This window comes from Pinus tabuliformis, chromosome 6 (genome assembly GCF_031772625.1).
Source record: "Pinus tabuliformis cultivar Carrire ecotype Pingquan chromosome 6, CPIR1, whole genome shotgun sequence".
NCBI classification, from domain to species: Eukaryota; Viridiplantae; Streptophyta; class Pinopsida; order Pinales; family Pinaceae; genus Pinus; species Pinus tabuliformis.
Window position 1 is genome coordinate 708,407,890 of NC_142292.1, and position 21,858 is coordinate 708,429,747.

Here is a 21,858-nt window from a genome sequence, read left to right on the forward strand (position 1 = left end):
TTAAATCCTCCACATAAGAAATCTGGGAAGATCCGCTTATGCATTGACTTCAGAAACTTGAACCCTTCCCGGAGTAAAAACAATTACCCCGTGCCATCATCCGAGCCCATGTTGCACACAGTACCTGAGACAGCAGTGTTGTCTTCACTTGAAGGTTTTCTGGAATGCCACCAAGTTCCGGTAGCAGAGCCCGGTGGACCGACACTGGTCCACGAGAAACTTGGCTCACGCACCTATCATTTGCAATCACTCGATGGGAGGATTGGTAATATTCTTGTCAAATGGCCAAGTCCTCAAACATTGGTTCAGTAGGTCGAGCAGCGCCCATGCCTTGTACATAGTTTGCTTGCTGCTTGTTGTTTTATTTGGTTTGTTTTGCTTATTATCTTTGCTTTTGCTTTGTTTTATTATGATTACTATTTTTGTTTCTGGAAATAAGTGCTGCCAACTACTATGTTCTGGCTTTTGAATAGAGTATGTGGCTAAAATTTGAAGAGACTTGTGACACTGCAGCACTTGGCCAGTCTTGCATCCAATTTCTCTGTGTTTGGTTAGAATCTTCAGCTGATGAAGTCTTGACGGAAAATACGAACCGTCTGTAAGGGAAGCTTTGGTCCAACCGTGAACCTGTGTCCACATTGGGAAACCCCATGCCTGTACTCAACCTTCTGCTCTCTGTGTTGAAGCTAATCCAATTAGTAGAAACAGAGAAGGGGAAAAATCTAAATGAGCAAACCTAAGTTAGAGGTCTTACATGCTTCTCTGAAGGAACAACTTCTTCTGCTCTCAATATGGCGGGATCCCTCTTCCGCCCCAAAAATAAATAAGTGTCTATGCACAATTCTCTTTAAAAATACAAGGCGAAAGAAGTGAAAGGCTTCTTGCACAGAGAGGTGAAGCATGCAACTCCATTGGGGTACTGACCAGGCTCGCTGGCAGTGGAGCAATGTGTGTGTTCCTACGTGACTCCGCCAGGGTACTGTCCAGGCCTGCTGGCAGCGAAGCAACACCAGAGATGAAAACTTATACTCTGAAAATCTTCAACTCGCGAACTAAACTACCCTTCCTGAATTCAAAACACTGAGATCTAAGCTGAAATTTTGATTGTGTTTGACTGAGTTGGCAAAGGGTGAACCATGTATGTCCATGGGGTAAGTGGGGAAACTGAAGTAACCTGCACAACGATTCAATACTTCCCGAAAGACCAAGGCCCTGTGCTAGCAATGAACCAAAACAGAGAAGCTGGAGTTCTACTAGTGTGTCACCAAGTGTTGTAGCGGCTACAACCACCCTCCAAAATTTTGGCCTGCACCAATTTCGGAGCCTCCCTTGGAGAGTTTCACTTGATGACTGCACACACTCGGGTTCACTCCGTGAGCTCGTATAAGTCTTTACATTCGCTTTGCTTGTTTATTGCACTCAAGTCTCTGCATGTTGATGTCTAAGTCATGCTTGTGACTGTTTCTAGTTATGCTCAAATTTTGTGCTTCATATGTGTTTGATGTGTTTGCCATGAAAGCATCTGTCACACTCACACACGGAGTCGCATTCATTGTCGCGCAAGCATCGTCTCGATGATGAACGATCAATCACGAGTGTCGCACTTGTTGCTTGCACCGTCGGCCTGTCATGTTTAACATATGTATTCGGATGGTTTGGTCGTTTCGTCGTCAAGTCGTGCGAGTGTGTCCATATGATCACCTATGCATCTTTCAAGTATTCACACACTTAGTCATTTTTACTAAAGTTATGACGACCAGACTCTTCACTAATAGCCAGACCATCACCCTGCATTCGAATCGATCGACTGTCAACCAGAACAACACAGAAGCACCAAGCTAGTTCTTTCAAGTTGTGTTGCCTGCAAGCATTTTAATCAGCACTCATGCTGGCCACCCAGACAGTCGACCAATTGTTCATCTCAGAAATTGCGCAGTGCTCATGAGCAGGCCTCTCGCTACCCATTAGTCAGCTCGGCTAAGAAATTGCGTAGAGATGATTAGCAAGCCAGCCTCCCAGCCTTCATGCAGTTTTACCATCCAATAGCTCCCAGCAGCAGACTGCTTGTTCCCTCCAGGAATTGTGCAGTTTCTACTGCCAGTGACTGAGCAGCCAACTGGCAGTTCCCTTTGGGAATTGCGCAAGTCTCGCTGCCAGTGACCCCAGCAGCCGACAGGCAGTTCCCTCTGGAAATTGCACAAGTTTGGCTGCCAGTGACCCCAGCAACCAACTGGCAGTTCCCTCTGGGAATTGCGCAAGTATGGCTATCAGTGAACCAGCAGCCAACTGGCAGTTCCCTTTGGGAATTGCGCAGATCTGGATGCCAGTGACCCTAGTAGCCAACTAGTAGTTCCCTTTGGGAATTGTGCAGATCTAGCTGCCAATCTCTCGAGCAGTTCCCTAGGAAAATTGTGTAATCCCTGCCTGTTGATCCCTCATGTAGCCCGACCCGTTCCTCTGGAAAATTGTGCAAATTTGGCTGTCTAGCCCCTGCTGACTGTTCGTTCTGGAAAATGCGCAGAGCAGACTGTTCCTCCCAAAATTTGCGCAATTTTGCCTCCCAGCCGAGCTAGACCTTGCAGTCAGTCACTGTCGACTCAAATCGCCTATCTCCATCTCTCAATGACTCTTGCATAATTTTCATCAGCAGTTGCCCGGAGCCATCATCCCGCATCATAGCCTTGCTGCCTCTCTCGATCACTTGCATTCAATTGATCGTGTGTCATGGTAGACTAGGAGGTTTTGGATTTGATGTCGTCTCGTCATGAGTGACTGCAAGTACAGATACACCAACAAACATGTCAAGGCGATGAACAAGATGAATGAAGGGAGCACATGCACATGCAGATGGATAGGTTCACCAACGGACGAACGAGTGAAGCATGCGAAGCAAACAAATGCGACGAACATGCACCTTCGTGAACAAGTGAGCCTGTCAAGCCTTCCAGCATGAAAGCAAGGAACAACATGCTAAAGCTTCATCAAGCAAACCAAGGACCATCGAAGACTCCGCGCACTTCGCCATGCGGAGGTGAAGCTATGGTACACCATGAAGACATCCATCACTCAGTAGCACTCTAGCTCGACATGCACTCCAGCAGCAACACGAATGTACCAACAATGTCATGTCAAGTCATGTCGAGTCAAGTCATGAGTCATGTTGCCCACATCTCTACTATGGGCTTGTTGTCAATCAATGTGATGTAACGTGGAAGTCCAAGAGACCCACTTGTTGAACATAGAGTCATGTAAGTCAGAAAGTCATGGAAGTCGAACGGTCATGAGGGTAGTCGAACAACCACAAGGGTCAGTTTCACCCTTGGCTATAAATACCCCCCTCATTTGTACATGAAAGGACTTTTCACCTCAGCTCCTCCCACATAGCCAAGAGAGTCTGTAATCTTTTCTTTGAGGAGTAAGTAGTGGCTCCAACGCCCTGTTGACGAGGTTAGTGATGTATGGTGTAACGATGTGTCTTGGAACTTTCGCTTAATTCAGAAGCCTGTCAACAGGCCAACACGTTTTCACACATGTATTGTATTTGTTGTAAGACTAATCTTTAACACTTGTAATGCATGTTGCTTTAACATGTGTTCTACATCTGAACTGATTCATTTGTTGTAATGCATAATCTATTAATGGAAATGTGTTGTATATGCTGTTAATACTGTCTTGTCCGTGTCGACTGCTCTGCTGGACATCAGACAGACCTTTCACATGAACCTTGCTGTAACAACCATTGCATTCGTCTCGGACTGATCTGTGGTGATGTACGTGTTATCTTACCTTATCTGTTGTGACAGCTGCATCCGAGTGGACTACTCCGCCCGAAGCTGTTTATGTCTTTTGTGTTGTGTGTTCCTAGTCGAGTTGGGACTGATCCCTTTCAACCTGGAACTCACCTTCATCCTCTCCCCTTCATAGTGAAAGAACCATTGACACAAGTACACTTACACTCACTCGGCACGCGAACCTCACTTCTCAAAGACAAAGCGAACCACTCTCCTGCACTGACAAGCAAGAGTTGAGGCAAATTCTTAAGACAATGGCGACTGGGCCATCATACTGGATGGGACTTCCACACCAAACGGTGTGAGGTCTAGTTGGGACTTCATACGGGGTGATACCCTGAATGTTGGCGGGTCCAACACCGTCAACACGTCCCCAGAAAACCCAATGCGGGAAAATTGGTGCAGCATATAGAGGGTTTGTATTATTAAGCAGATTTCTGAATACTACTAGGGTGCCAGAAATGGCTCACCCTTCAGAGAATATGCTTGGCAGTACTACCTCTCTCTGGAGATAGATATTCCGGCAAATCAGCAACTGGATGATCAACCCCACAGTGATTGACTGTTCCTTGTGCTGGATAGCGAAATATACTCCAAGCACTGCTCTGGAACTGCGTCACCCTCTCTGGAACTGCGCCACCCTCTCCCAACTCAGGATCTGCTGATTAGCCCCTAGTCTGCCTCACAGAATCTCCCAGCACTGCCTTTGAAGCTCTCTGCGTCCTCTACGTCAGCCTCTACGGCCCTCTGCGTCCTCTGTGTTGGCTCCTTAGGCCTTTGCGTTAGCCCTTCTTGGGCTTGCACTACCTCTTCCGACACTTCACTACCTCTCTGCTATGTATTCTTCAGCCTTGGATCAAAATCCCTTACTGAACCACCCCTCACTGCAGCTGATCTCTAACTCGATTTCCTCAGCAAACCCAACCCAGAAGATTGAATTCTTGATCTCTCTTGGTGTATCTCCAATTGACCCTCAAGCCTCCTCTTATACTTTTCTTGTTAACGATTCAACGGCCGAGATTAAGTCCCTAATCAACAGCTAAGATTAGAACTGGCTTGATCATCGTCACTTATAACTTTCTCACCCATATTTATTAATACACATTAATATTTTTATTTTCTTAAGTTTAGACTTAGGAACCCATTAAAAAAAATTATTATTTTAATATCTGTTCATCTGGGTGGAATTTCTCCAAACGATTTCTGGGTCTTGGAGATCTCATGTGCCTTAGCGTTTCCACCAAATTTCATGGCTAGAGCACATCTGATGCTACCAAAAATCAACATTCCCTCTTGGCGAGGAATGTGCTCTAGCAATGCTTCACCATAGAAGCATCACACTGATCCTCTACGTCTGTCCTTTGTGCTAATGCTTGGCTTGCTGCCCCACATCCACTGCACTGCGGCTTCCTGTACTACTGCCCATGACACTGCCACTACCACTGCTACATCTGTACTGCAACTCTCTCTCAACATGCTACATCATGCTGCCCATAGCACTGCCACTGCTAACTACTGCACTGTAACTCAGTTACCTAGAAGTAAGTAACTGACTTCACCCAAATACTGACATCCTGGTCAGTCTGGAAGCCTCGTGATGCTAAAGCTACCTCTGCTGCTATCCTGTGCTCCCTCTGTTGCCATTGTGCTACTGCAACCTCTTCTGTGCCTCTCGCACTGCTACAACCTCCACTGCGCTGTTACAGATTTCTGCACTCTAGCACTGCCTTGTTGCTCCATCACACCTTGCTCCACCGACACCTGTCATCATGCTACTGTCGTTAAGGGCTCCCGTAGTCGGATGTGATCCAAGAGTTTGGGCACCTCAAGGATCCTGCCCCCTTCTGTAGTCCTCTCGACTACAACTCCATGTCTCCCCACCTCTTCTCTAGAGGTGCATGAGGGCACAATCCTCACCAGTCTCGACATCCTTCTCCGACTTTGTTGGAGCAGCCTTTGAGTCGGAAGCTTCTTCCTTGCCTTTCTTCCTGGGGCACTGAGAGGCATAATGTCCCAGATCCCCACAGTTGAAACACTTGACCTTGGAGATATCTTTCTTCTTCCTCTTTTGAACCCCTTGTTGTCCTGCAGATGCTAGAGCTGCATCCTCCTCCTCGCTTTCTAGATTTGAACTCCCTTACCGCTACTCCCAGCCTTAGTCAGATCTCTTCCTGTCGAACAACTACCCACATCTCCTCCCAACTGGGGAGAGTTGATTTGCCCAAAATGCTTTGGACAAATGTCTCCCAGTCCTCGAAGACTGCATTCAGAGCAGTCCTGACCATAAACTCTGGATATGGTGTAGACCCCACGGAAGTAAGCTAGTCACGAATTCCTTGTAACCTGAGAAGGAATGGATCTATCTCCTCTCCTTTCTGCATCTGATATGACCTCTATTCTCTAATAACATTTTCCGTTGCATGAAAGAGCCCTAGTATAAGGTGGTCAGTGTTTACCACATCTCCCTTGCTGTGTTCTTCTCACCAATATGTGGTATGACATGATCCTTGACCCCGTATAGAATCATGCATTTCGCCTTTGCTTCGGCCTCCTCATACTTCTCATTTGCATGTGGCTCACCTGGGACAACAACTATTTTCAAGGCATAGTCCTTGATGCAATGTTTATCCAGGATTGCCAGGATCTTGGCCTTCCAGATGACAAAATTGGAAGCCCCGTCCAATCTGTCATGATCCCTCAATCTGTTCACTGCCATCTCTGCTCCTCTTCTTTAGGTTCCTCTAAGTCCTGATTTCCCTCTCGGAAATCCTCTGGCCAACTGTCGAATCACTCCTCTCCAATCCTCCTTTGCTGCAACCTGGATCTAGATTTCTTGGCTAGAAATCTATCGAGGTAGTGCTTCCCTCTACCTTGGTTCAGTCTCCTTAGACATTGTTCTGCACTGATAGAAACGACGTCCCACCAGCTCCTCAAATAAAAATCTGCACATCTCCCTTAGCCCCGGAAACTCGAAGAATCTGAGCCTTTCTGGCTCTACGCAATGACAATGAGAACTGGATTAGCTCCCTCTGGCCACTGCGTCAATCCTTCCTGCCTGAGAAAGATGGCTTGGCACTGCGTAGGCTCGATCTACACCCCCTTTGCCTCTGCTCTGGTCTGGACTACTGACGCAGCTACTGCGTGGGCTCCTCCCAGCTACTGCGTCTTCCTCTCCTAGCTCAGAATGCTAACGCAGGCACTGCGTGAGCCTCTATGTCACCTTCTCTGCACTGCGTCACCCTTCCTTCTGCGTCTCTGGTGTTGATTTGTGGTAGCATTGGATGTGCTCTAGCTATGAAAATTGGTGGAGAGGCTAAAGCACATGTGATCTCCAAAACCCAGAAATGGTTTGGGCAAATTCCACCCGGTTAGAGAGATATTAAAATAATTAATATTTTTAATGGGGTTCCTAAGTCTAAACTTAGGAAAGATAAAATATTAATGGGTATTAATATAAAACTGGGTGAGAATGTTCTAAATGACATGGATCAAGCCAAATCTAATCTTAGTCATTGATTAGGGACTTAATCTCGGTCGTTGAAGACTCAACGGGAAAAGTATAAGAGGAGGCTTGAGGGTCAGTTGGAGACACACCAAGATTGATCAGTCAATTCGATTTTCTAGAGCAAGGCTTGTTGAGAAAATTCGAACAAGTAATCTGTTGTAGTGAGGGGCAGTGATATAGCAGAGGCATAGATAGTGTCAGAGGGTCAGGATAGTGGCCAAAGTGGCTGATGCAGAGGCAGCTAGAGCTACACAGAGGCAGTAAGAGCCACGCAGAGGCAGTTGGGGACTACGCAAACGCTGAGGGGCCTGCGTGGGTGACATAGAGGGCCAGAGAGCTGATGCAGAGAGTCAGAAGGCTGACGCTGAGGGTTCAGGAGCTAAGTTGAGGCTAGCAGGGCTAAGGCAGAGCCAAGAGGAAGCCCCAGAAGGATTTTCGTGGGGAAGACTAGAGCTGAGACGCTAAATATCTGTCTTCGAGAAGAGGTATTACTGCCGTGTAACAATCTCTGTTGGGTGAGCCATTTCGGCACCCTAGTTGTACTCAAGAATCTGCATAATAATAAAACCCTCAGAACTGCTGCACCAGTTTTCCCGCATTGGGTTTTTCCAGGGACGATTGTCCAAAAATAACGGTGTCCCTTGTGTGTTTGTCTCAGTATTTCAGTTGTTGATTTGTATATGAGTTATAAGGCTGCATTTGTGTTTATTTCAATGTTTATATTTATAAATAAATTGTTAATGGAATGAATAAGTAGGCGAAATTAAACTAGATAATGCAGTAGGGATTTCTGATGTGTTAGATTCAGAAATTTCAACAGATCATAGGTGAACTGAAGGCACCAGTAGATATCAGAAATTTGCAGCAGTAATAGCTGTCCCGAGAGACAGAACTACTCCTACGCATAAGGCAATAGAGGAGTGACGCAGAGGGCTTGCGTCATCATTTTGAGCCAGAGAAAAGGCCAACGCAGAGGCAGAGAGAGGCAGAAGAGGCTCACGAAGAGCCACGTTATCCTACTCAGCCAGATAGGTTTGACGCAGTTGGCTAGAGGAGCGAGTCAGCTTTTTGTTGGGATTGCGCAAAACTAGAAGGCTCAGTTTCTTCAGTTGTCGGGGCCTAGGGAGCTGCGGGCAGTGTGTGGATTGGGAAGCTGGTGGGGTGTTGTTTCTATCGGAGCAGAACAGTACCTAACGGGACAAAACCAAGATAGAGGGAGTCGCTGCCTTGACAGATTTCTAGCCAAGAAATCCAGATCCGAGTTGCAGTTGCAAAGAGTATTGGAGAGGAGTAGTTCGACAGTTGGCGGGAAGATTTCCAGCAGGAAATCAGGACATAGAGGGAGATTTCTAGGAGGGAAGTCGAATCTCGAAGGGATTCCAGAAGAAGAGCGGAGATGGCAGTGAACGGTCTAAGGGATCAAGACAGGTTGGACGGGGCTTCCAACTTTGTCATCTGGAAGGCCAAGATCCTGTCAGTGCTGGATAGATATCGCATCAAGGGCTCCGCCTTGAGAACTATGGCTATCCCAGTCAACCCAGTTGATAATGAGAAGTATGAGGATGCAATGGCGAGGGCAAAGTGCATAATCCATGATGGGGTCGGATCATGTCGTACCACATATTGTTGAAAAGAACATGGCAAAGGAGATGTGGGATACTTTGACGACATTGTATCAAAGAACTTCCGTGCAACGAAGATGCTATTAGAGAATCAACTGCGATCGTATCAGATGCAGAAGGGGGAATAGATAGATCTATACCTCCTCAGATTGCAGGAGATTCAAGACCAACTTACTTCCATAGGGGCCACACTGGATCGGGAGTTCATGGTGAGGACCGCCCTGAATATAGTCTCCGAGGAGTGGGAGACATTTGTCCAAAGCATTTTGGGTAGAGCCAATCTTCTAGGATGGGAAGAGATGTGGGCAGTGCTTCGCCAAGAAGAGATCAGACGGTTGACCAAGGCGGGGAGTAGTGGAAAAGGAGGTCGAATCAAGAAAGAGGAGGAGGATGATGCAACTCTGGCATCTGTGGGACAACAAGGGAAGAGGAAGAAGAAGGATATCTCCAAGGTGAAGTGCTTCCATTGTGGGCAGCTGGGTCATTATGCAACCCAGTGTCCCAGGAAGAAGAACAAGGGAGAGGCTTTTGACTCCAAGGCAGCTCCGACTAAGGCGGAGAAAGAAGTCGAGACTGATGACGACTGTGCCATGAGTGCTCATGCACCTCTAGAGAAGAGGTGGGGTGACATCGAGCTGTAGTCAGGAGGACTACCGAAGATGAAGGGCAGGATCCTTGAAGTTTCCAAACTCTTGGATCATATCTGGCTACGAGAGCCCTGAATGACAGTTTCAGGATGACAAATGTCCGGTGGAGCAAGATGCAATGGAGCGACAAGGCAGTGCTAGAGTACAGAAGTCTGTAGTAGCTCATTGGGAGTTGCAGTAGTGCGAGAGGCACAGAGGTGGTTGCAGCGGCGCAAAGGAAGCACAGGATAGCAACAGAGGTAGCTTCAGCATCAGGAGGCTTCCGGACTGACAAGGGTGTAAGGATTTGGGTAGATCAGTTACTTACTTCTCGGTAACTGAGTTGAAGTCATCAGTTAGCAGTGGCAATGCTATGGGCAGCATGATGTAGCATGTGGAGAGGGAGCTGCAGTATAGATGTTGCAGTGGCAGTGGCAGGGTCATGGGCAACAGTACAGGAAGAAACAATGCATTGGATGTTGGGCAGCAGGCCAAGCATCAGCGCAGGTAATGGTGCGGAATGATCAATGTGATGTTTAGTGGTGGAGCATTACTAGAGCACATTCCTCGCTGAGAGGGAGTGTTGATGTGTGGTAGCATCGGATGTGATCTAGCCATGAAAATTAGTGGATAGGCTAAAGCACATGAGATCTCCAAGACCCAGAAATGGTTTGGGTAAATTCCACCCGGTTAGAGAGATATTAAAAGAATTAATATTTTTAATGGGGTTCCTAAGTCTAAACTTAGGAAAATTAAAATATTAATGGGTATTAATATAAAACTGGGTGAGAATGTTCTAAATGACATGGATCAAGCCAAATATAATCTTAATCGTTGATTAGGGACTTAATCTCGGCCGTTGAAGACTCAACAGGAAAAGTATAATAGGAGGCTTGAGGGTTAGCGGGAGACACACCAAGGTTGATCAGTCAGTTCGATTTTCTGGAGCGGGGCTTGCTGAGAAAATTCGAACAAGTGATCTGTTGCAACGAGGGGCAGTGAGTACATAGCAAAGAGGCAGAGATAGTGCCAGAGGGTCAGCGCAATGACCAAAGAGGTTGACGCAGAGGCAGCTAGAGCTACACAGAGGCAGCAGGAGCCACGCAGAGGCAACTGGGGACTGCGCAGAGGCTGAGGGGCCTGTGTGGGTGACACATAGGGCCAGAGAGCTGACACAGAGAGTCAGAACGCTGACGCAGAGGGTTCAGGAGCTATGCTGAGGCTAGCAGGGTTGACGCAGAGCCAAGAGGAAGCGCTAGAAGGATTTTCGTGGGGCAGACTAGAGCTGAGAGGCTGAATATTTGTCTCCGAGAAGAGGTATTACTACCATGTAACAATTTTTGTTGGGTGATCCATTTCGGCACCCTAGTTGTACTCAAGAATCTGCATAATAATAAAACCCTCAGAACTGCTACACCGGTTTTCCCATGTTGGGTTTTTCCGGGGACGATTGTCCAAAAATAACTGTGTCCCTTGTGTGTTAGTCTCAGTATTTCAGTCGCTGATTCTGTATATGAGTTAAAGTTGCATTTGTGTTTATTTCAATATTTATATTTATAAATAACTTGTTAATGGAATGAACAAGTAGGCGAAATTAGAACAGATAATGCAATAGGGATTTCTGATGTGTTAGATTCAGAAATTTCAACATCTGGCTCTGGAACAACACTGTCTCTCAAGACAGCTGCTTCTCTGCTGCAAACTCTCAGATTTCCCGGTTGGTGCCTTCAGTCTCCTATGATTTGCAATCACTCTGATACCATGTGAAAAATCCTGAATCTAACACGTCAGAATCTACTGCAATTTTTGGTTTACTATCTCCTACTTGTTCTTTACATTAACAAGTTATTTAATTGCATATATATCGAAGTAAACACAAATGCAACCTTCACAGATATATAGATCATACACTGAAGTAAACAAAAACAATAACACAAGGGACACTGTAAACCAGATAATGTAGTAGGGATTTCTGATGTGTTAAATTCAAAAATTTCAACATCTGGCTCTGGAACAACGCTGTCTCTCAAGACAGCTGCATCTCTGCTGCAAACTCTCAGATTTCTCGGTTGGTGCCTTCAGTCTCCTATGATCTGCAATCACTCTGATACCATGTGAAAAATCTTGAATCTAACACATCAGAAACCCCTACTGCAATTTCTGGTTTACTATCTCCTACTTGTTCTTTATATTAACAAGTTATTTAATTGCATAAGTATTGAAGTAAACACAAATGCAACCTTCACAGATATACAGATCATACGCTGAAGTAAACAAAAACAATAACACAAGGGACACTGTTATTTTTGGACAATCGTCCCCAGAAAACCCAATGAGGGAAAACGGGTGCAGCATATGGAGGGTTTGTATTATTAAGCAAATTTTTGAATACAACTAGGGTGCCAGAAATGGCTCACCCTTCAGAGAATGTCCTTGGCAGTACTACCTCTCTCTAGAGACAGATGTTCCGACAAATCAGTAACTGGATGATCAACCCCATAGTGACTTTGACTGTTCCTTGTGTTGGACAGCGAAAGCTACTCCAAGCACTGCTCTGGAACTGTGTCACCCTCTCTGGAACTGCGCCACCCTCTCCCAGCTCAGGATCTGCTGATTAGCTCCTAGTCTGCCCCATAGAATTTCCTAGCGCTGCCTCTGAAGTCCTCTACGTCCTCTGCGTCAACCTCTATGGCCCTCTGTGTCCTCTATGCTGGCTCCTCAGGCCTCTGCGTCAACCCTTCTTAGGCCTGCACTGCCTCTTCCGACACTTCATTGCCTTTTTGCTATGTATTCTTTAGCCTTGGATCGGAATCCCTTACTGAACTGCCCCTCACTGCAACTAATCTCTAACTTGATTTCCTCAGCAAACCCAACCCAGAAGATCGAATTCTTGATCTCTCTTGGTGTATCTCCAATTGACCTTCAAGCCTCCTCTTATAATTTTCCTGTTGACGATTCAACAACCAAGATTAAGTCCCTAATCAACAGCGAAGATTAGAACTGGCTAAAATTAGACTTAGGAACCCATTAAAAATATTAATTATTTTAATATCCCTTTATCTGGGTGGAATTTCTCCAAACGATTTCTAGGTCTTGGAGATCTCATGTGCCTTAGCCTTTCCACCAAATGTCATGGCTAGAGCACATTCGATGCTACCAAAAATCAACACTCCCTCTTAGCGAGGAATGTGCTCTAGCAATGCTTCACCATAGAAGCATCACACTGATCCTTCGCATCGGTCCTCTGTGTTGATGCTTGGCCTGCTGCCCCACATCCATTGCACTGTTGCTTCCTGTACTGCTGCCCATGACACTGCCACTGCTACATCTGTACTGCAACTCCCTCTCAACATGCTGCATCATGTTGCCCATAGCACTGCCACTGCTAACTACTACACTGTAACTCATTACCGAGAAGTAAGTAACTAACTTCACCCAAACACTGACATCCTAGTCAGTCTGGAAGCCTCGTGATGCCGAAGCTACCTCTGTTGCTATCCTGTGATGCTGAAGCTACCTCTGCTGCTATCCTGTGCTCCCTCTGTTGCCACTGTGCTGCTGCAACCTCTTCTGTGCCTCTGGCACTGTTGCAACCTCCACTGCATTGTTATAGACTTCTGCACTCTAGCACTGCCTTGTCACTCCATCACACCTTGCTCCACCCGACCCCTGTCATCATGCTATTTTCGTTAAGGGCTCCCGTAGCCGGATGTGATCCAAGAGTTTGGGTATCTCAAGGATCCTGCCCCCTTTTGTAGTCCTCTCGACTACAACTCCATGTCTCCCCACCTCTTCTCTAGAGGTGCATCAACCCCATAGTGACACTGACTGTTCTTTGTGCTGGACAGCGAAAGGTGCTCCAAGCACTGCTATGGAACTGTGTCACCCACTCCTGGTTCAGGATCTGTTGATCAGCTCCTAGTTTTCCCCACAAAATCTCCCAGCGCTGCCTCTGAAGCCCTATGCGTCCTCTGCGTCAGCCTCTACGACCCTCTCCGTCCTCTACGCTGGCTCCTCAGGCCTCCGTGTTAACCCTTCTTGGGCCTGCGCTGCCTCTCTGCTATGTATTCTTCAGCCTTCGATCGAAATCCATTGCTGAACTACCCCTCTCTGCAACTGGTCTCTAACTTGATTTCCTCAGTAAACCCAACCCAGAAAATCAAATTCTTGATCTCTCTTGGTGTTTCTCCAATTGACCCTCAAGCCTCCTCTCATACTTTTCCTGTTAACGATTCAACAACCGAGATTAAGTCCCTAATCAACGGCTAAGATTAGAATTGGCTTGATCCTCGTCACTTAGGACTTTCTCACCCATATTATATTAATACACATTAATATTTTTATTTTCCGAAGTTTAGACTTAAGGACCCATTAAAAATATTAATTATTTTAATATCTCTTCATCTAGGTGGAATTTATCCAAACGATTTTTGGATCTTGGAGATCTCATGTGCCTTAGCCTTTCCACCAAATTTCATGGCTAGAGCACATCCGATGCTACCAAAAATCAACACTGGAATCCTACTGCAGCCACTGATAATATTTCTTCTATTTGTTAAATTAATTAAACAATTTTTTTGCAGTTTCCTACGGCAAATATCGAAACATATACATTGTAGCCTTCACAAAACAAATTTTGCGGAAGAAATAAAAATGCTAGAAGAATAGATGCACACACACAAATACATAGTTATTTTTGGACTAAGTCCCCGGAAAAACCCAACTCGGGAAAACCGGTGCAGCAACTGAGGGTTTAATGTTATCCAGTAGTAAATCTAAGTACAACACTATGGATGCTCAAATCTAGAAATCCATACAAAGAAATGATTGACAATAAATCTAGTCAGAAAAATTTCACTGCCACTGGCGATCTGACACTGACCTTGGCTCAAGTTGAGCTGCTCTTTACTATCTCTCCACAGTCACTGCGTTAGCCTACGTAGTACAACGTCCCACAACTCGGAACTGCTTCCCTCTCGCTATATGATCAGCTGTTGTCTGGAAGATGGATCCTCCTAGCCTTCGAACTCTCTCTCCGAGTTCTGGCGCTGAATCACTGTTTCTGCCCAGCAAAATACAGAATCCTCTCTGAAGCACTGCATTGCCTCTATGTGGATCTACGCTTGTTAAGTTATGGTATGTTCTATGCTTATAACAGTTTACTTCTTTTTCTTATTATATTCCACCGATTAGCAATCACATGTACATAAAGTAAAGTGCAGATAGAACATTAAACGATCGACAGAAAACAAGCCAAGACAAGAGACACAAGATGTGGCGGCTAGCCAGGGACAAACCCCACAATGTGTGGGGAAACCCTTTGATCAAATCTTCTTTTATCTTCAATAATTCAGCAGAGAGAAATAGTACAATAAATCTGATTCATATCAGCAGTAGCAAACCCTAGATCAGCAGCATCAACATTAGCGGCTTCATTATCAAACTAGGGCAGACCATATCTCACAAACCGACCGTCGAATTGAATTCATTCCACCTCCAAAAGTTTCGGCTTCCAGAGGAGGTTCAGATGAACCTACAGCGCAGTTCAGATGAGGAGATCTTCTAGGCCACGCAAGTCAATCTCTACTTCTGCAGTTGCAGCTTCAGTTTCAGCAGTTTCTGGCTTCAAACTAGGGCAGTCGATATCTTGCAAACCGTTCATCGGATTGACTTCATTCCACCACCAAAAGTTGCGGCTTTCAGAGGAGGTTCAGATGAACCTACAACGCAGTTCCAAAGAGGAGATCTTCTAGGCCACGCAAGTCAATCTTTACTTCTGCAGTTGCAGCTTCAAATTCAACAGCTTCCGGCTTCACATGTGTGAGAGAGAGACCCATTTCAGCGCAGTAGAGAAGAGACTCATTTCTGCATAGTAGAGAGAGAGAGAGATGTGATGAGATGAGTGAGTCCAAATGAGGAAAAGTCCTCTTATATTTATACACAACGTTGGTGGGTGAATAGATGCGACTGTTGGGCTTCTGAGCCTACATGAGTTGTAGGTCGGCTTGATAATAATTCCATAATCAAAATAAATTTATATCTCCATGAATACTTATCGGAATTGGATGATCTTTATATCAATCCTACACCTCTCGACGAGAGGAATCTAATAAAAATATTATCAGCCATGAATAAGATGACCCACATGAAGTTTTGCCCTTGTTGCCAATTTTAACACTCCCTCTCAACCATGGAGAACTTCATCTGCAATCTGTCTATCGGTCGTTACTATTCATCCATCAAATGCACGGCCCTGTACAGCCTGACCCTTGCCCTGCTCTGCTCTATTCTGCTTTGTCTTATTCTGCCCTGCACTGATCTGTACTGTTTTGCTCTGTTCTGCTTTGCTCTTGCATTGTTCTGTTCTGCTCTGCTTTTGTCCGAATTATGAAGAAGAAGAAATGATCGAGGATGTATCATACTGACTCAAAGTCAGTCTCAGAGTATGTACCACTCGTCCCAGACTAGTCTCAACCAACCCGAAGTCAGCGTCATAGTGAGTACAACTCCACTGGTCCTAAACCAGTATCATCCTCCATTGACTCAAAGTCAGTCTCAAAGTGCGTACCACTGGTCCTAGACCAGTCTCAGCCGACCCGAAGTCAGCTTCATAGTAAGTACCACTCCTACCACTGGTCCCAAACCAGTATCGCAGTCTCAAAGAGTGTACCACTGGTCCCAGACCAGTCTCAGCCGACCCGAAGTCAGCGTCATAGTGTGTACCACTCTCACTGGTCCCAGACCAGTACTGCACTGACACGAAGTCAGTCTCGGAGTATGTACCACTGGTCCCAGACCAGTCTCAACCGACCCGAAGTCAGCGTCATAGTATGGTACAACTCTTACCACTGGTCCCAGACCAGTATCGCAGTCTCAGAGAGTGTACCACTGGTCCCAGACCAGTCTCAACCGACCCAAAGTCAGTGTCATAGTATGTACCACTCTCACTGGTCCCAGACCAGTACTGCACTGACACGAAGTCAGTCTCGGAGTATGTACCACTGGTCCCAGACCAGTCTCAACCGACCCGAAGTCAGCGTCATAGTATGGTACAACTCCTACCACTGGTCCCAGACCAGTATCATTGATCCCAGATCAATGGAGGTCATCCTAGCGTAGGGAGTACGGTAGATACAACGATGCGTCCATTGGTACTACTATGGTCCCTAACTTCATTTCCCTGCTCATTGATCAGATGAGAGGTACTTCCCATGAGTCCCAGACTGCATGGGTAGGATGCCTCGACAGGAGAACTAATCAATCTTGTCCTCACAAGAGAACACATCAATCCTGCTACAATCGCCGTGGAGAACACATCAATCCAGGCTGCCATGGAGAACACATCAATCCAGGCCTCACAGGAGAACTAATCATCCTGCTACACAGGAGAGCGAATCATCCTGTTCCATAAGAGAGCGAATCATCTTGTCCCACAAGAGAGCGAATCATCTTGTTCCAGTGTGTACCACCAGGGGAGGGTGAGTCACCCTGTGGTCATATGTTGCTCTAGTAGGAACTGCAAGCCCTCAGAGCTCCCAGAGCTCAATGTATGCAACATGCAGGACCCTTGTACAAGGGTTTCTTGCCGACTCCAAGTCGTTTGGGAAAATCACAGATTAGATCTTTCCTCGGGGCTTTGACAAGGTGTATCAACCTGTACATCATCTTAATGTGATGGAGCTTCCTTGCTCATCGACTTACCATATCCCAGATGATGTCTATCTGCTGGAGCAATTGATGAATACGGGATTCCTCAATAATCGAATCCCACCTCTGGTTGTTACAGAGAATCACAGTGGTATCCAATGTAAATCCAAACAGCTCACTGAATAGCTTTCGCAACCAGACTGCCTAACACGAGGTTATGCTAGCAACAATATATCCTGCTTCGGCGGTGCTCAAAGCCACCGACTTTTGCTTCCTGCTCATCCAGGATATCGAAGCAGATCCCAAGGTGAAACAGTACCCGGAAGTGCTCTTACGGTCCACCACACTGCCTGCCCAATCAACATCAGTATATCCAAGTAGTCTCACATCTCCGGCAGTGTATCTTAATCCATGAGAGATTGTGTCTTGAAGACATCTCAGAAGATTCCTGGCATCAATCCAGTGAGGCTCAACCAAATATGAGCTCACAATGCTAACTGCAAAACATATGTTCGGACGTTTTTGAAACTCAGAGGCATTTCCCAAGTCTGGTCCGACATCACTACCATATAACTTCTAAAAGTTAAGATCCTCGAGGTAGTCACAGGCTTGCAGTCCATCATACCGAATCTTTCCAATATATTTACCACATATTTTCCTTGAGATAGGAAAATTTCCCTTGGCTTCTGCCACACTTCAAGTCCTTGGTCCTTCATTTCAAATTCAGAAGCCATCTCCCTCTTACATTTGTGAATGAGACGGTTTGCACCTGTTAGAAAGAGGTCATCCACATACAACACCAGTATGAGAGGCTTGTCTTCTTCAACCTTAAAGTAAAGGTTAGGATCAACTTCACTCCTAGTGAATCCCAGCTTCATCAAGTAGCTATCGATCCTCTCATACCATGCTCGGGGTGCTTGCTTCAGCCCATAGAGAGCCTTCTTCAACCTGCATACATGAGATTTTCAATCATAAATCTCAAATCCTTCAGGTTGCTCCACATAGACCTCTTCTTTGATAGAACCATGCAAGAACGTGGTCTTAACATCCATCTGATGTAGGTTCCATCCTTGTGAAGCCACAAGGGCTATGATCAAGCGGATGGTCGTATATCTGGCAACAGGGGCAAATATCATAGTCTATACCTCCCTTCTGGGATAAACCACGAGCAACAAAATGAACCTTATACTTTTCCATACTTCCATTTGCTGCATGCTTTATCTTGTAAAGCCATTTTGAAGTAACAATTGTCTTGTCCAATGTCTGGGAACTACTTCCCAGACATCATTCTCCATAATAGACTCATATTCTATGGTCATAGCATCCTTTCATAGTTAATGCTTGATGACATCTGAGAATGATGAAGGTTCATTTTGTATGATCGTGCTCATGATGGTCAGGTATCCCTGATACCTGTTAAGTTTCTTACTTTGATGGAAGGTTCCTCAGGGTGCAGCATGTCCTTTAGCATCATCAAGTATCCCCCTAAGCCATGAAGGCCTCTTCCTAGAAGAGGAAGGCTCATGTGGATGAGGATCAATCGGATCCATGGGTTCTTCTACATCAGGCATTGATTCATCATCCTTTTCTTTCGGTTCCCTGGTGTCGGCTTCTTGAGAGCTACTCAAAGTCAGCAGATTGCCCACCTTGCTGAGAGCCATATCTTTGTCAAAGGTGACATCATGACTAATCACGACTTCCCTTTGATCGGTGGTGAACATTTCTTCAGGAGTTTAGGAACCCAATGCTTGATGAGGGCATCGATTTTGTACATATACGGCGGTGATTGTAGTTTCAGCCCATAGAAACTTTGGAAGTCTTTGATCATGTAGCATGGCCCGGACAGCTTCCATCATCGTGTGGTTCTTCCTTCCCACCACACCATTCTGCTCAGGAGTATGTGGTGTAGTAGTTTCCCTCTTAATGCCAACCTCAGGTATGCCTGAGTAAACCAATTGTAATATATCGGAGGTCTTGCTTTGGCTTGAGGGGAATGGTCCCCTTTTGAGCTTTCCTTTGGCACATCCCGGACATACACCTTCTTTCTCTACTTGGAATTCGGGCATCCCTGTTACCATTTGTCTTACATCGGGTAGAGCTTTGTAATGAAGGTGGGCAAACCTCCGATGCCAAAGTTCGGACTACAGAGTTGTGTCACAAGACATGACACCTAGCGGACTTCCATCGACCTGATATAATGAATCAACACTAAACCCAAGAGTAAAGGCATCTTTAACATTATTTTTCCATATACATACCTTGCCATTGCTGAAGGTTACCTTGTAGCCTCTGTCTTCCATTGCCAAGATGGACACTAGGTTCCTTTTGAGGTCAAGTGCATTTAATACATCCTAGAATTTCTAGCCTTCTTGAATGCTTGTCCTCTTCCTTGATTCCCAGCTCTCCTCTTACCTTTGCTGTTGAATTTGTCATTCCTTTGATTACCATCAGAGGGATTTCGAGTTGCACCACTGCATACTGTACCATGCTTCTCTAATCATGATTATCATCATGCTGCCCATGTCCATGATTTTATCCATCATAATGCTGCTCAAACTAGTGTGCATCATCATCATGCTATCCTATATGTCCATGATCTCATGTTGCCCTTTATGTCCATGATCTCATTCATCATGATGCTCATGATCTCATACATAGTGACTTGCTTTATCGCAAATGTAACATCGTCATTTTATTCTAGCCTTAGGTCCAGCCTTTCCTTTTGATTTAGTCCCGGAATTATTTCTTTTCTTTGCATGAGAAGAAAAGGCAGCAGGAGGACCTTTAGGCATGGGCATTTCTTGCACTTCTTCCCTTGTTTCTTCTTGAATGCATCTAGCCATTAATTCCTCGAAACCAAGAATTACATTATAGTTCAAAAGAGTAGTCCTGAACACATACCATTCAAATGGCAATCCTCCAATAGTTGTGAGTGCCATTTCTCTGTCAGTAATAGTTTCCCCAATAGATAGGAGACCGTTCTTGATCTCGGTGATTCTTAAGAAGTATGCTTGCATACTTTCATCTTTACCCTCCTTGATTTCCCTCAGCTTATTTCTAAGAAACAAAACTTGATTTGCATCATTAACTTTAAATAAACTCACCAGTCTATCGTAGATTTCCTTGGAGGTGTCCAGTTCAGAGATGTAGGCCACCAAGTGCTTGTCGATAGAGTCCCGGATGATCTTCTATTGTTTTGACTTCTCCATTTTTCATTTGTTCCAGGCAGCAGCGGATGCATTTGATGGAGGCTCAACAATATTGCCTCTCACATGATCCAACACTCCTTGATTCTCAAGGGTTAGATCGATAGACATCTTCCATCCAAGATAGTCAGCTTTCTCACGGAGCTTGTCTTCAGCAGGAAAGAGTGTTGAAGACCCCATAGTTCTTTTAGGATAGCCTTGCCAATATTCTCTTCGATGATTGCTCTTGCTCTTGCTCGGGCTTTGTCTTCACCTCAGCTCCGATACCATGTTAAGTTATGGTATGTTCTATGCTTATAACAGTTTACTTCTTTTTCTTATTATATTCCACCGATTAGCAATCACATGTACATAAAGTAAAGTGCAGATAGAACATTAAACGATCGACAGAAAACAAGCCAAGACAAGAGACACAAGATGTGGCGGCTAGCCAGGGACAAACCCCACAATGTGTGGGGAAACCCTTTGATCAAATCTTCTTTTATATTCAATAATTCAGCAGAGAGAAATAGTACAATAAATCTGATTCATATCAGTAGTAGCAAACCCTAGATCAGCAGCATCAGCATTAGCGGCTTCATTATCAAACTAGGGCAGACCATATCTCACAAACCGACCGTCGGATTGACTTCATTCCACCACCAAAAGTTTCGGCTTCCAGAGGAGGTTTAGATGAACCTACAACGCAGTTAAGATGAGGAGATCTTCTAGGCCACGCAAGTCAATCTCTACTTCTGTAGTTGCAGCTTCAGTTTCAGCAGTTTCCGGCTTCAAACTAGGGCAGTCGATATCTTGCAAACCGTTCATCGGATTGACTTCATTCCACCACCAAAAGTTGTGGCTTTCAGAGGAGGTTCAGATGAACCTACAGCGCAGTTCCAAAGAGGAGATCTTCTAGGCCACACAAGTCAATATTTACTTCTGCAGTTGCAGCTTCAAATTCAACAGCTTCCGGCTTCACATGTGTGAGAGAGAGACCCATTTCAGCGCAATAGAGAAGAGACTCATTTCTACGTAGTAGAGAGAGAGAGAGATGTGATGAGATGAGTGAGTCCAAATGAGGAAAAGTCCTCTTATATTTATACACAACGTTGGTGGGTGAATAGATGCGACTGTTGGGCTTCTGAGCCTACATGAGTTGTAGGTCGGCTTGATAATAATTCCATAATCAAAATAAATTCATATCTCCATGAATACTTATCGGAATCGGATGATCTTTATATCAATCCTACACTTCTCGATGAGAGGAATCTAATAAAAATATTATCAGCCATGAATAAGATGACCCACATGAAGTTTTGCCCTGGTTGCCAATTTTAACAACGCTGCCTCTCTATAGTGCACTCACCAGAAATCAAAAAAACTTCCTCTGACCTTACTATCCCTGCCCCTCTCACTGCTTCAAGCTCACTAGCTCTCTCTCTGGCAACTCAGTGCTGCTACTCTGGAAATCGATCTACC

The 21,858-nt window shown here is 45.3% G+C and overlaps 1 long non-coding RNA gene across 1 annotated transcript in view; it reads left to right on the forward strand.

Moving 5' to 3' along the window:
- LOC149260645 (uncharacterized) overlaps positions 1–21,858 on the forward strand; it is a 347,299-nt gene that overhangs the window by 278,545 nt on the left and 46,896 nt on the right. The window lies entirely within an intron of this gene.